The 12,793-nt window shown below is 42.0% G+C and overlaps 1 protein-coding gene across 2 annotated transcripts in view; it reads right to left on the bottom strand.

Annotated features, from left to right (window-relative positions):
• The window catches only part of SULF1 (sulfatase 1), a 237,705-nt gene extending 225,593 nt beyond the window's left edge, over positions 1 to 12,112 (bottom strand). Inside the window, exon 1 of one of the 2 annotated variants that reach the window (XM_019527775.1) lies at positions 11,736 to 12,112. The gene's annotated coding sequence lies outside the window, so the exon portion shown is untranslated. The remainder of the gene's footprint in view (positions 1 to 11,735) is intronic. The other variant, XM_019527774.1, reaches the window with a different exon arrangement.
• Positions 12,113 to 12,793: the final 681 nt, after the last annotated feature.

The following is a 12,793-nucleotide window of genomic DNA, read 5'->3' as shown; positions in this document are numbered from 1 at the left end:
ACTACCTCCCCGTGCCACCTTGCATACCCAATCTAGCATGCAGGGCTATCGTCCCCACATATCCATGGGGAGGTCTGCAGGTTGGATGACACACCCAGGGGCTGGATCTAGTTGAACACCCCTGTTCTAAGCAGCCAGGAGCTGTACCTCTAAGCAGCCAGAAGCTGCACCCACAGGCCACACTAGGGCAAGCAACAAGCCCCCTGAGCACCATAACCCACTTCTGCACTACAAAGGGGACCCCCACAACAGTTGCACCTATACCTCTTTGTGGCTGGGACAGGAAACAGAAACCAACAGAGGATCCCAGAGACTCTAGCTGCTGTTGCAGCTGGAGCAATGTTGGGAGGGGTAAGATCCCAGGGACCACAACTTAACCTGCATGAGGCCCATGGGCTACCAACTGGACAGCCCTGAACTAAGCCATACTTCTACCTAGCCCATTTCAGAAGTCCATATCTATCTAGGGTCCTCTATGGTACCCAACACTACACTCTCAGAGAACCTATTTGCAGAGAAACCCCCATCTCCTGTCCGCCCATATGAGTTCTGCTCTGAAAGTTTACACTCTACTGGAACAGTTGATCTGTATTTGTTGATACAAGATGTGATAATGCAGGGCAAAGTACTTCTGCAGGAAAATGAATCCAGACCCATAAAGGGTGTAATATGGTGACACGGCAACCCTGTTACTGTAATGCCTGAGAATAACCCTGCGGGGTCAGGAGCGGGGCAAGCATGGCAAGAATGCCGGTGTGGCTGACGAGCAAGCCAACACCGGCAGCCAATTACTTTAATTTTAGTGGGCAAACACACAGAGGGAGAATAAAAGGTGGCCGCTTAGAACAAGAGATTGCCCGAGGGGCACTAATAGGATGAGAGCCCCAATGAGATTGGTGAACAGAGGACCTTGAGTGGATCTCAGCCTAGTGAGCAGAACCATAGCTGATCCCACCACCAGTGAAGGTGAGGAAGATTTTTCTACTTACCTGAACAGTATAGTTGCTGGGACACTGCCAAGAGAACCAGAGCAGGGATCACTAAAGGAAGAGAGAGCCGGGGTCAGAGACGGGCTCAGAGAGCAAGGGAAAAGCAGTGGTTTGCCTTTTAAAGGAACAGACTCTAATTTCCGCTAATGGGCTTGAAGAAATTATTCAATAAACAAAATCCTGGTGACTGGATAGAATTTAATCACATACATTGTATATTTCGTTAAAAAGGTATTAATTCTTCTTTCTACCATCTTAAAGTCATGGCAGGAAAGTCCCCCACACAAGACAGAGAGTCCAACATCCCGAACCCTCCTACAAAGGGCTTTGAAGATAATGGTTGAAATGTGGGCTCCTCATTTAATATCAGGTCTTATTCAAAGAGGTGTGTGGAACACTAGAGTGAGGCACACATGGAAACCTTGCCCAGCAAAAAACCTGTTGTGCTCTGGAATGATGGGAGATTTTTCAGAAGTGGATGGTTTCACATGTAGAAACTAAACATTACTACAAATAAGCCCAGGGCCCACAAAGACATGAATAATTGTGACCAATGTTAAATCCAAATGGACAGTGCACAATCTTATTGTTAGCTGTAAACATAAAAATAGTATAGTTGGCAGCTGTTAGATGGGGATTGGAAAGAAATGGACAAAAACTCTGCATATTAACAATCTGATGTTATACAAATACCCAAGTGCATTTCCCTCTTACTAGTGACCTGGGAATTGGTTTATTTTTTCCAATAGTGACATTTTAATTAAGTTTTTGGTTTTGAATTATGCACTGCAATGCACTAAAGTCTCCAGTAGCCACCACTGCAGCAGCACGGATAGCTGTTTGACCTGAACTATCTAAACAATTAGCAAAAAGTACTTTGATAGCAGTTTTACTTAAATTAAATGCTTGAATATTTGTTCTAAAATAGGATTGTTAAAAATTAGTGTTTAAACTGGATTTACCAGTGTGTGATTACAGATGGAATTTCCTCATGCAGAGTGTTTTAGGAATGGGTCAAAGAAGAGAAATGGTTCAACACAACATTCCTTCCACCCTCAATAGTTTGTCAATGGCATTCCAAGATTCTGGCAATGAATAGTTGGGGAGTGATAGGCTAGAGGTGGGAGGAATGTACCTAACCTTTACTCCCCCTCATACTCTATAGAAAATCAGGAAGAACAGTTAACATATCCTCCATGCTCAAATAAGCCAGGGAGTGGGGGGGAGAAAGAGGTCAGACAGACAAACTGTCAGGTTATGTCTACATTGCTGTCACCCTATGCAATTTGCAGACATATTTAAGTAGCTTTAAACTAGTTTGATAGGTACAGCTAGCTGTGCAGCTGTGGCAAGATGAAGCTCAAATAAGTTCTGAAGTCTCTACTCAGCTCTGGGCTCCTTAAATTATCATCCTACTAGTGTTTGCACAGCTAAAGGCAACTTCCGTATGTCTACACAAAATGCAACCACTGTGGATGACACATATCCTTAGAGGAAGAGTTGCGGGGGTTGGGGGAACATACTTATGAACCAGTACTTAATCACAGTCTCAATGTGGATGATCCTCTGCTCTCTCTAGATTCCAAGGGATTTGCAGGATTTGACAGCTTGTTTCTTCTGTTTCTTTCAAAAGGCATAAAGAGACCATCCTTGATCTACCAAATGGAAGAATGCAGAGGAAGGCCTCCAAGAGGAACTCACAGAATTCCCTAGTTTCTATACCCATGGGAATAATCAGTGTAATTTACAACACACTCTACAAGCTTTTCTTGAGGTTGCGAGACAGAATGTTCTCTTAAATGCATCAAGGCACAACTTTATTCTAATTATATCCTTTGACAAGGTGTTGTGCTATAGACAAGCCTACTTTCAAAGAAGTAGGAAGAGGGCTTTATGAAGAGAGGGGAACTAAGTGGGAAAGCAAAAAGGGTGAAATGGAGGGGAAAAAAAGAAAAAGAGGATATGCTTTCCTATTTGAGGGGCTTTAATTTGTTTATGCCCCCTGTACATGAATGGAGCTACTAATCAAGCCACTTAAGAATTAAGTTATTGGCTCAGGTTTTTTCCACTGCTCATCATTTTTTCCTCTCCCATAGGAACCACCCTTCAAAGAACACTTCTCTGAAGTGAGCCAAGGATCAAGAGACTTAGCTCTGTAGCTCTGTGAGCTAGGAATCTAAATTTGCAGAATAGAAGAATGCAGGAAACCTTCACTTATAAGTTTATATACCAGCTCTCAGCTCAAGTTTACAGTAAGATAAGAATGCTGACCCTCTGCTGGTACTAAGATAAAAGGAACTGATATAATGCCTGGCAGATAAACAGGATATGGGTTTACTTCAGAACATTTGTATTGCTCAAAGTATCTAGTCTCCCTAAATCCCTCACACTGGTGGCTAAGTAGATATAGATACCATCTCAGTTCATAAATCGACTCTAGATGTAAACTGGATCATAACAATCTGAAGTACATTCCTGTATATGTTGTATTAGGTATAAAGAATTCAGATATTAGGGCTATTCTTTTCTTTTAGTTGAAATAATGGAGAATGATGATATTAAGAGAATCTCTGAGAAGTGCTACAAAGATTGATTGAATGTATTTTTCAATATTTTTAAAGACCAAAATAATATTGTAAGATCTATCTTTAAAATCATATTGCTTTTTTGGAGTACATAAAAAACTGAAAGTTAAGAAGTACACAGTGCTTATTATTTACAGTGTGTTCAGTTCATTAAGACCCAACTGTCCAATAATTTTGGACTGGCATGCCTCCAAGCAGCCAAATTAGTGGACAGCAATCCTCAAAAGGTTTGGAACAGCTATGGCAGAAACATATGGATAATGAATCTTTCACTATCTTCTTTAACTTTCTCTCATTCTTTGCCCTCTCTCTCACCTCAGCCAGATCTTCCCATAACCTTCACTATTCCTCATTCCACCTAATCTCTTCCATCTCTATATGCCAACCACCCCTTCCCACTCTCTGTTCCACTTTATATTTCTCCCTATCCTCCGCTCCCTCCCCTCAGTGCTCCACCTTTGGAGAAGCTCCATCAGGTGGCAGCAGTGGGTGGTATTCAAAGAATAAAGAACATGGTTCTGATCTTGCAATTAGATCTGCCAACACAGACCTCTACAAGGTCTCCCATGACTTTGATGAAGCTCCTAACAGGTGCAGTGGGCTCCCTTAGCATATCCAATTGCAGGATTGGGGCCTCAGTTGTGTTTAAATACAAAAAATAAACCCTTGAATAGATAATTTCAAAGCGTAACATGCTTGAAATAATCTTAAATTATAGCTCCAATTTCATCAGTTTAGCAGATTCTCAGGAAATAGTTCCATAAAACAAAGATAAAAAAACCCCAGGCAACACTGTCTCGTGCCTCTTATTGTGGAGAGAGGCTGGACAGAGCTTTAGACAACCAGTATGAACTATTTCAAACCTGCTTCAATTAAATCAGTGTTCACTCCCTTTTGTTCATCCCTGTCACCTATCACCTGTGGGTGTACTTAAAAATGTAAGATACATTCATCTTCTTGACACAAATCCACCTTATTCTCAGCTGAAGGAAGAAAATGTTATATTCTAATTATAAAAGATGCTTTTGCAAGTCAGCAATTCAATGTGTGAGTTTTGCTTCTTCTAATTTGCTTTTAGTTTATTTATTTAATCTGATAGCTGTAAGCAGGCTATCAGTATTCTAAATCAGAGTGGAACAATGTCTCTATAAAAGTAGATATTCCTTTAAGTAAACCACACACTTGTAGTCCTTCACTCATTAGGTGGGTCCATACTTAAGATTGCATCCTCATTACAAGCCTCTCTTCCCAGATTGTCACAAATACAGTGTTTTGGCTCTTAGTTGCAATAAAACCTATTAATAAAGCTAGACATTTGTCAGGCAAATTTTCAGAAATGCCTCAGGATTTGATTATAGTGAAAAAGGTTAAAATTTTTTTAATATACTTGCAAGGTACAGTATTGTCAATACTATGCAGTCACAAATTATGAATTTGCAGAAAATTGTGAATTTTAAATAATACACACTTTTCCTGCCCATTGGCTTTTGACTCTGTGGGCCATGCTTGTTTTGCTCTTCAAGACTCTCTCAGCAACTATGAGGAACACTTATAAAACTTAATTTATAAGTGAGGTCTGAGATTCTCATGTAACCTTTAGACACCAACATTCAGAGCTTTCAAGAAAGACGCAATATATCTGAATCACAAATGCTGGCAGCACCATAAATACTTATAGGCCCAATAACACTTTTTTCCTTTTTAAAATGACAATAACTAAAGCAATTCAGATGCTGTTCATACCACATGCTTTTATTAGCCATGCTCCCCATGGTTTGAGAGCATCATGCAATAATGAATGGCTCTGAATGCTGCAGTTGTAATATTGGTCCATTTTGATGGAGGCTTTTCAGAAACCAACCCACCTTCTTCCAACTGCCTCACTTGCCCATTTTGCATAACCAAGTACCCACAATTCTTATGCCAAAGAGCAACTATTCTTTTCTGTGAGTTGGTATCACCATCTGATGAAGTAAGTCCAATACTATGCACCTCTGATTTAGTTAGTCTATAAGGTGAAATTCTACCCCGCCTTCAGGCTGGTATTGCCAGTCAGTCTTCATCCCTCATGCTACACAAGGAACATGCAACTGCCATACAAGCAGAGCCAACATGACAACACAGAAGAGATAAACTAAAAAAACCAACAAGCAGTTGGGTTTCCACCAGCATTCTCTTTGCTGGAAAGCCTAAAAGTCATATAAAAAATTTGCAATATAATTTGTAATTGTTTGGTGAACTTTTTTAAAGGTAACTCTTGACTGGTACATCCAAGGGAAAGTTTTAGGAAAGCCATGAAAAGTTTTAGGAAAAGGATCAACTATTATGAAAATGTTTCACTGTAACCAAATCACTAGTGATGGCCTAGTTTGGATGAACAGGTTCAAAGCTCCTATTTCAATAAATATGTAAAAAGAATAATGAGTTGTTCAAATACCCTGAGCTTTTAGTTACCTGCAAAATCCTGTGAGCATGACCACGAAAATTTTGGGGAAGTAAAGACATTAAAAACAACTTCAGCTTTCATTTAAATAGCATTACTTTTCTAGGCAACACAGTTCCACAGACACTGAGGCCAAGGGTAGGATTCAACAAGGACTAGACATTGGTAAAGCTAATAAAAATTTCATCCACAGACACACACACTGTGATAAAAATGTTTAAGGAATAACAGTCTTTATAATTTATGGTGAAAGCTAACTACTATTTCTGGGTTCTATGAGGCGACTTCCCCCATAGACATAGTCAAAAAACTGCATGTAGAACTATGTCCCTATCATAGCCTGGATGAACAATTGCCTTCATTTGGTACAGTGATTGGTTTCCACATCACAGATACTTTGGAAAAGACCACAAATAACATTTAATTTAAGCATGTTAAGAGGAACAGGGACAATGGAATGGTTGTTACATCCCACTGCACTGGAACAGGGAAAAATTCAACCACTGACATAAGTTCAGATGATGAAACTAGAAAAATATTAGTAGCCAAAATATGTATTTTAGGCGAATAATCTGTAGTGGAGGGTAGGAAGATTAATTTGTATATCCACTGCTGTAGTTTTACTTCCTGTTAAACTAGGGTTACTATATTTGCAGCATCAAAAAAGAAGACACCTGGGAAGAGGAGGGGAGAGCAGGAGAGGAGAAGAAGAGAGAGGCATATGACTGTGGGGAGACAGTGATATGCCCATGCCCTGCCTCTGCCCCTCACTCCTAAGCCCCTGCCTCCCCCCAGCCCTGCCAGCCCCCCTCACTCCCAACCCACAGACTCCTGCCCTCCAGCCCTGCCAGTACCCTGCATTCTGGACCCACACCCGCCTGCCTGCACCCCCCACGTCCTTCACTCCTGACCCACAACCCCCTACCCCCCCAGCCCTGCTGGTGCCCTGCACTCTAGACCTGCAGCCCCTGCCCCCCAGCCAAGCTGCTCCCACGTTGCACATATGCACACACGCATGCACACACGCACACATACACTCTCTCTCCATCTATTTACTTGGCTTGCCGGGGCCTGCATGGGGAGCACATGACCCCTGACAGCTAATCATTTTGCCTGCTGCTCCCAGCCCCAGGCAGCCAGTTTGGGACAGCAGAGGAAGAGCAAAAAACCCAGATATTTGCTCTTATTTTAAAAACCTGCCCAGATGCAGCACAGGAGGCCAAGAAAAGAGGACATGTCCAGGAAAACCCAGACATATGGTAACCCTACACACTAGCTACATTGGTCTCCTCATTAGAGGAAAACTAAGGGGAGTTGCACAATTTCCACTTCCTTCTTCACCAACTTTTCAAGTATTGCCTTCCCCCATCACAGTTAGGGCTATAAGTCAGAAGCAGAAGTTGGTAGCAAACAGGGGCTCTAGTCTAACTTTGAAATACAGATGATTCCTAAGTAAGCCATGGGCAAATGGTCAGACAGTTATATTTTCTCTAAGTGACATTAGTTTAGGAATTAACATGGTTTTCCATATATATTTGAAAAAAGGCATTGGAATTTTTTTTTTCAACTTGAGAAATACAGTGATTAGCATATGACCCAAAGGATTATGTAATACCCCTCTTACCCCTGCATACAAATGCAATGTACCTTGCCTGTTTCCTTAAACCTTCCCATCATTGGTATGACTATTAAATCACCACTCTGCTGGCAACAGCAGCAAAATTTATGCTGTGGTTTTTCAGTCATTGTGTCATCCATTAACAGAACAACATGATGGTTAAAATAACCAGCAGCCACTCTAAAAATCACACTGATAATCCCATTTTGGGTCCTCTAATGAAACTGCACTGATGGTAACAACAGTGAAAAAAATTCTGAGGAGAAATCTAATGTAAATGGCAGGAAGATCCACTAATTTGAATTCTTTTTAGGTTACTGTGGAATTGACACTGACCTCTCACTCCTTATTTAACTTTCCAGCTCTCAAGCCACTCAACATGAAGTTTCCTCAACTGTTATCACATGGGTTCTCCTCTCCCCCCACGCCAACATAAATCCCCAAATGTCATGTACTATTTTTTTTTAAACCATGAAAATCATGGAATCCATGACTTTCATGGCATGTGTGACTAGGATCCAGCCTTGTACAGATAAAGTTAAACATTACCATAATACAGCACTCTAAACTCTTGGAAAGTAATACAATATAAAATTGAATGCAGTGTGTAGGATGAACTAAACCAGATAATACACTTTTAGAATACTCTGCAATAAAATGATCTAGTCACAACAGAATTTTAAAATCATTCAAAAATCATTCTTTCCATTGCTGCCTATCTTGCACTGAGTGTGGGCTTATACTATCATCTGTATTTGGAAATAATGTTCTAGCATCACATCATTTTTAATAGTATACTTTAATCAGTCGCTGCCTAAAAGAAAAACTGTGATTTTAATTCTCACATTGATACTTACCATACCTAGGGCAATTCATCTTTACCTTTCTTTCTAATGCCATTCCACTTACTCTACTTTTAGAAGTATGGTCACATGCCATTTGGAAATATGCCAAGTTTTGTTTGGGGGTTTTTTGAAAATGCAAACTTGCATTGTGCATAATTAAGCTTTCCTCTCTGTAATGGAGACCAAAAAAATGAAAGCCCAAGGAAGCAGCCAAACAAAACAATTAAATGAATATATTGGCATTGCACAAGCTCACTCACATTGATTTTAAAGTGCTAAGAAGAGAAAGTCCTTGAAAAGTAGTAAATTGACACATAATTAAGACAGTTCACAGCAAAAACCCATCCTGGCCGAAACAAAAATGACTTAGATTCTGCCTTTGCTTGCAACTTGGTAAAAAGCAATACTTTGGACAACAACTCCATGAAGTCACTGTCTGTATTTGACATGATCTTCACTAAGGGAAACAAATATGGAAGAAAAAGAAACCCCCAGATTCCCTTCATCATAGGTCCCCTCACTTCTTATGAACAACTAGTAGTACAGACATGCATAGCATGTTTAGTATTCCGCCTAGCGAAATTGAGCAAGGCAGCAACAAATACATATTACAGTTTTCATGCCGGAGTTTAGAGATCTTTTTGTCCCTCTGGAATGTTTTACCTTGTTTGTTTATGGATAGATCTGCTGGGACACAGTGGGTGTTTTGGTCCCAGATCTTTTTCTCAGATTATTTTTATCTCACTGTGAGGGACATCTCTGTGAGCCTGTGAACACTTTTACAGCTGTCAGGATGCTAATGGGAACTTCATCTGTATACCCAGCACAAGTGCTCTCAGGAAGAAACCAAATGTCAAACTGAGGTATGTAGAAGTCGCCATAAATATGTCTTTGAATGTTTACCATCTGGAACAGTAGATTACTTTTTGACAAGAAGCTGGACTACCCTGTGGGCATTGTCTTTTAAACAGCCCCATCACTACTAGGAAGGGAAAACATGATTTCATGTTCCCTGTTTCTTCATAAGCTTTACTGACAAGGCTGGGCAAAGTACTGTTCAACAGTAAAATAAGATGTATATGTTTATCTAAGAGTTTTCTTAAAATATTTGATCACTTGATCAACCATCTGACAGAAATCCATGAAAACACCCTTAAAAAAGTAGACTGTGACAAAGCCAATATGTGTAGTTTGCATTCTACACACTGCTGCACCTTCTCTTTGTTAGAAGCCTAAACCATGTCTTCAGGGACAGTACCTGGCTTAAGGAACTTCCCATCAGCATAACATGGGCAGGATACAAGGAATTCAAAATTAATGTGCACTGTGTGGGAAATTTCAGCACAAGCTGAGAGATTCTTTTGAAGGCTGCAAAAGTTTCCATCACACATTACAAAGGGAAAAAATGGGCTAAGTGCAAAAGCAAAATGGTGCAGTTTAGTCACTTAATTCCTAGGCTGGTTGTGAAGTGTTATTAGGATTTAGCTAATGCTCTGTTTGAAATTGCTGTGGGTCATTTATAAGGATACATTCTTACTAAAAAGTCTGTTTGAAAATACAAGCTGAGAACAATCTGTAAAGCAGCCAAACAGCCTGCTTAAAAAAAAAAAGTTAACTAAAAAGTTGGTTTGAGGCAAAAAATGTGTGCAACTTGAAACATGGTTTTATGGGCACCGTTACACAGTTGAACGCCAAAATCTCAAAACACCAGCTATAAATCCCCTTGCTCAGCCTACTAAACAGATCTTATTTCAGAATGGATTATATACAGTATTATTTATAGAATACCTCACCTGTAAATGGTGAGGACAGAGTTAGATTTCTTTCACAAGTGGGAGAGACCAATAATTCATAAGCACCACAGGTATGTGAGAGTTTCTGTATGAAGATCTGTTTTAGTGGCAAAAGAAACAATTCATTTAGTTACTCTTCAGGGGGAGACACTTTGGTGCAATGAAAAATGTATTTAACAAAAATAACACTTCAGCCTTCAGGACCTGTCAAAGCAGGGAAACTGAAGCAATAAGCTGAAAAGATTAATTCTGAGATATTCAGAATCTAATTAGAGATAGCATTTTGGCTTTCAATTTAATTTGGTAGCTTTTTCCCATTCCAGCTACCAGTGAAATTAATAGTCATATTAAATGAAAATGACAGTAAAGTACTTTCTATCACTAATTTCTAATTAATGTTCTGCCTCCTATCCTTCCTAAACATAAAAACTCTTTCTTTTTAATTAACACTTCAGATAGCCTGTTTAGAATCTATAAATACAGTGAGACTTTAATTATCCATTATAGTGATGCTACTTAGTTTTCAATGACTTGTAAAACTTCCACAAACAGATCTGCAGATTAATCACATCCATCTGCTCTGCCACAGCTGCAAGGGCAGTATTACATTGTACTCTGCCACTTACACCTTTTCTGGTTTTCTTTCTGGTTCCCTCTCAAACTTTAAGTCCATGTGTGCGCCAAGCCATCTATACAGTGATAATCAGAAGACCAGCCAGCTCTCTATAAAGGAGCCTTCAGACTTTACAGACATCTCAAATGCACTTTTCAAAACGCTCTGGTTTGTTCCACAATGACCCAGTCCACACTGCACAAACCCTGCCCTACCTTCTTCCTGACTGCAGAAATCAGTGAAGCATCTTAGTTAAAACGTTAGAAACACTGTGCTGGATTAGTTTTACCAGTAGTTTTCACACGTTTAAATGGCTGCACACTTATCCTGTAAGAAACTGAAGACAGGTATGATAATCACGGGCATTCTTACTTGGGGGTTAGACTAGGTGACCTCCTAAGGTCCCTTCCAACTCTAATTTTCTGTGATTTACTGAAGATTTTAGCACATGTGTGTGAAAGCAGCAGAGGGAGGGAGATAGAGAAGGGAGAATGTGTAGATTGCAGAGAGAGAGAGAGAGAGAGAAAGTGTGAGAGAAGAGGAAGAGAGGGAGGGAGGGAAGGGACATTTAAGTGGCAGATACACCGCTCCAACAGAGATTGTCTAATCTATACCTTCAAAAGCATGACCTTAACTGCATTAGGACTGTTAGTTTTGTGGAGACAGCCAAGCATCAAGCTATGTTGGCTGTTATCTGTCAGCCCTACAATAGGAGCATTGATAAGGCAACAGCAACTGGCTTTGACAAGTTGTGGTGCTAACATTCCATTCAAAGTCATGAATAATAATAATAATAATAATAATAATAATAATAATAATAATAGCAGCAGCAGATGCCTTTTACTTTACCTGAACAAACTGGGGTTTTTTTCCCCCTTGCAGCTGCTGAAAAGAAATCCTCTCTCTTCTCCCAACAGCTACAGAGCTCTCCTCTTGCTTGCAACTCACACTTGGAGAAGACCACACAGCTCCAGCAAGGCTGCCTCCCTTCTCTAATCCCCACTCCAACGTGATGACACACACTAACCCCAACCATCTGTTGAAACACGTCCTCAAGCACTCAGCACAGTGGTGTGTCAAGACGGGCTGCCCAATCCAATCGCTGGGGCTGGGTGGCTCTTAAGAAGTTGGAGGCAGAGACAAGGACAGAAACGAGGGGGCTGAGAACTCTTAGCGAAGTAACCTGAGCTTTCGAGCGAGGGCTGCTATTGGGGAGAGGCAGGGAAGGGAAGGGGAAAAGGAGTGGGAGGTCCTAGGGGGAAGGTAGAAGGAGTGGATTCTTGTGGAGGCAGTTGCGGTGCTTCTCACAACTCCCTGCATGCCTGGTGCGGGGATCCGCGCCGCCGGGCGCCCGGCAGCACAGAGCAGCGCTCGGGGCTGCTTCGATGGCAGGTCCGTGGAGGGCGATGTGCCCCGCGCGCCGCCCCGGCCCCGGCCCCGGCCCCGGCCCAAGTGCCGAGGCGGGCGGCGTCTGCACCGAAATGTGACATTGGCACCTCGCAGTGCAAACTCCCACCTTCCCGCGATCGCCCTGCGGCCGGCCCCGGCGCTCCTGCGCGGGGGAGGGGGGCAGCACCAAGCTGTTGCGCTTCGGCGGAGAAAGCAGCGCTCTGCACTCACCACGAGCCTCCGCTTCCCGGGACCCAAGCGGCTCTCGAGCCTCGGGACCCGGTCACATTGAGCAGGGCTCCTCTCCTTCCCCCTCCCCCCGGCTCTGCTCCTCACACGCCCGGCTGCCGGAAAGGCTAAAAGGAAATACCGGGGCGTCTTCACGCTGGATGCAGCAGCGCGTCCCCACTGCCCCCTGCCTTAAAGTTTCCATTCTCCGCGGCTAGCGCTCACTCAGCCCAGGAACCCGCGCCCCCAGCCCGCGGCCCTGACCCCGCCTCCGCCTCCCCGCCCCGCGC

The sequence above is a fragment of the Gavialis gangeticus genome, unplaced genomic scaffold (assembly GCF_001723915.1).
Source record: "Gavialis gangeticus isolate Ggan-Ray unplaced genomic scaffold, GavGan_comp1, whole genome shotgun sequence".
NCBI classification, from domain to species: Eukaryota; Metazoa; Chordata; order Crocodylia; family Gavialidae; genus Gavialis; species Gavialis gangeticus.
The sequence above is the reverse complement of the archived record's forward strand: the minus strand, read 5'-3'. Positions and strand labels throughout refer to the sequence as shown.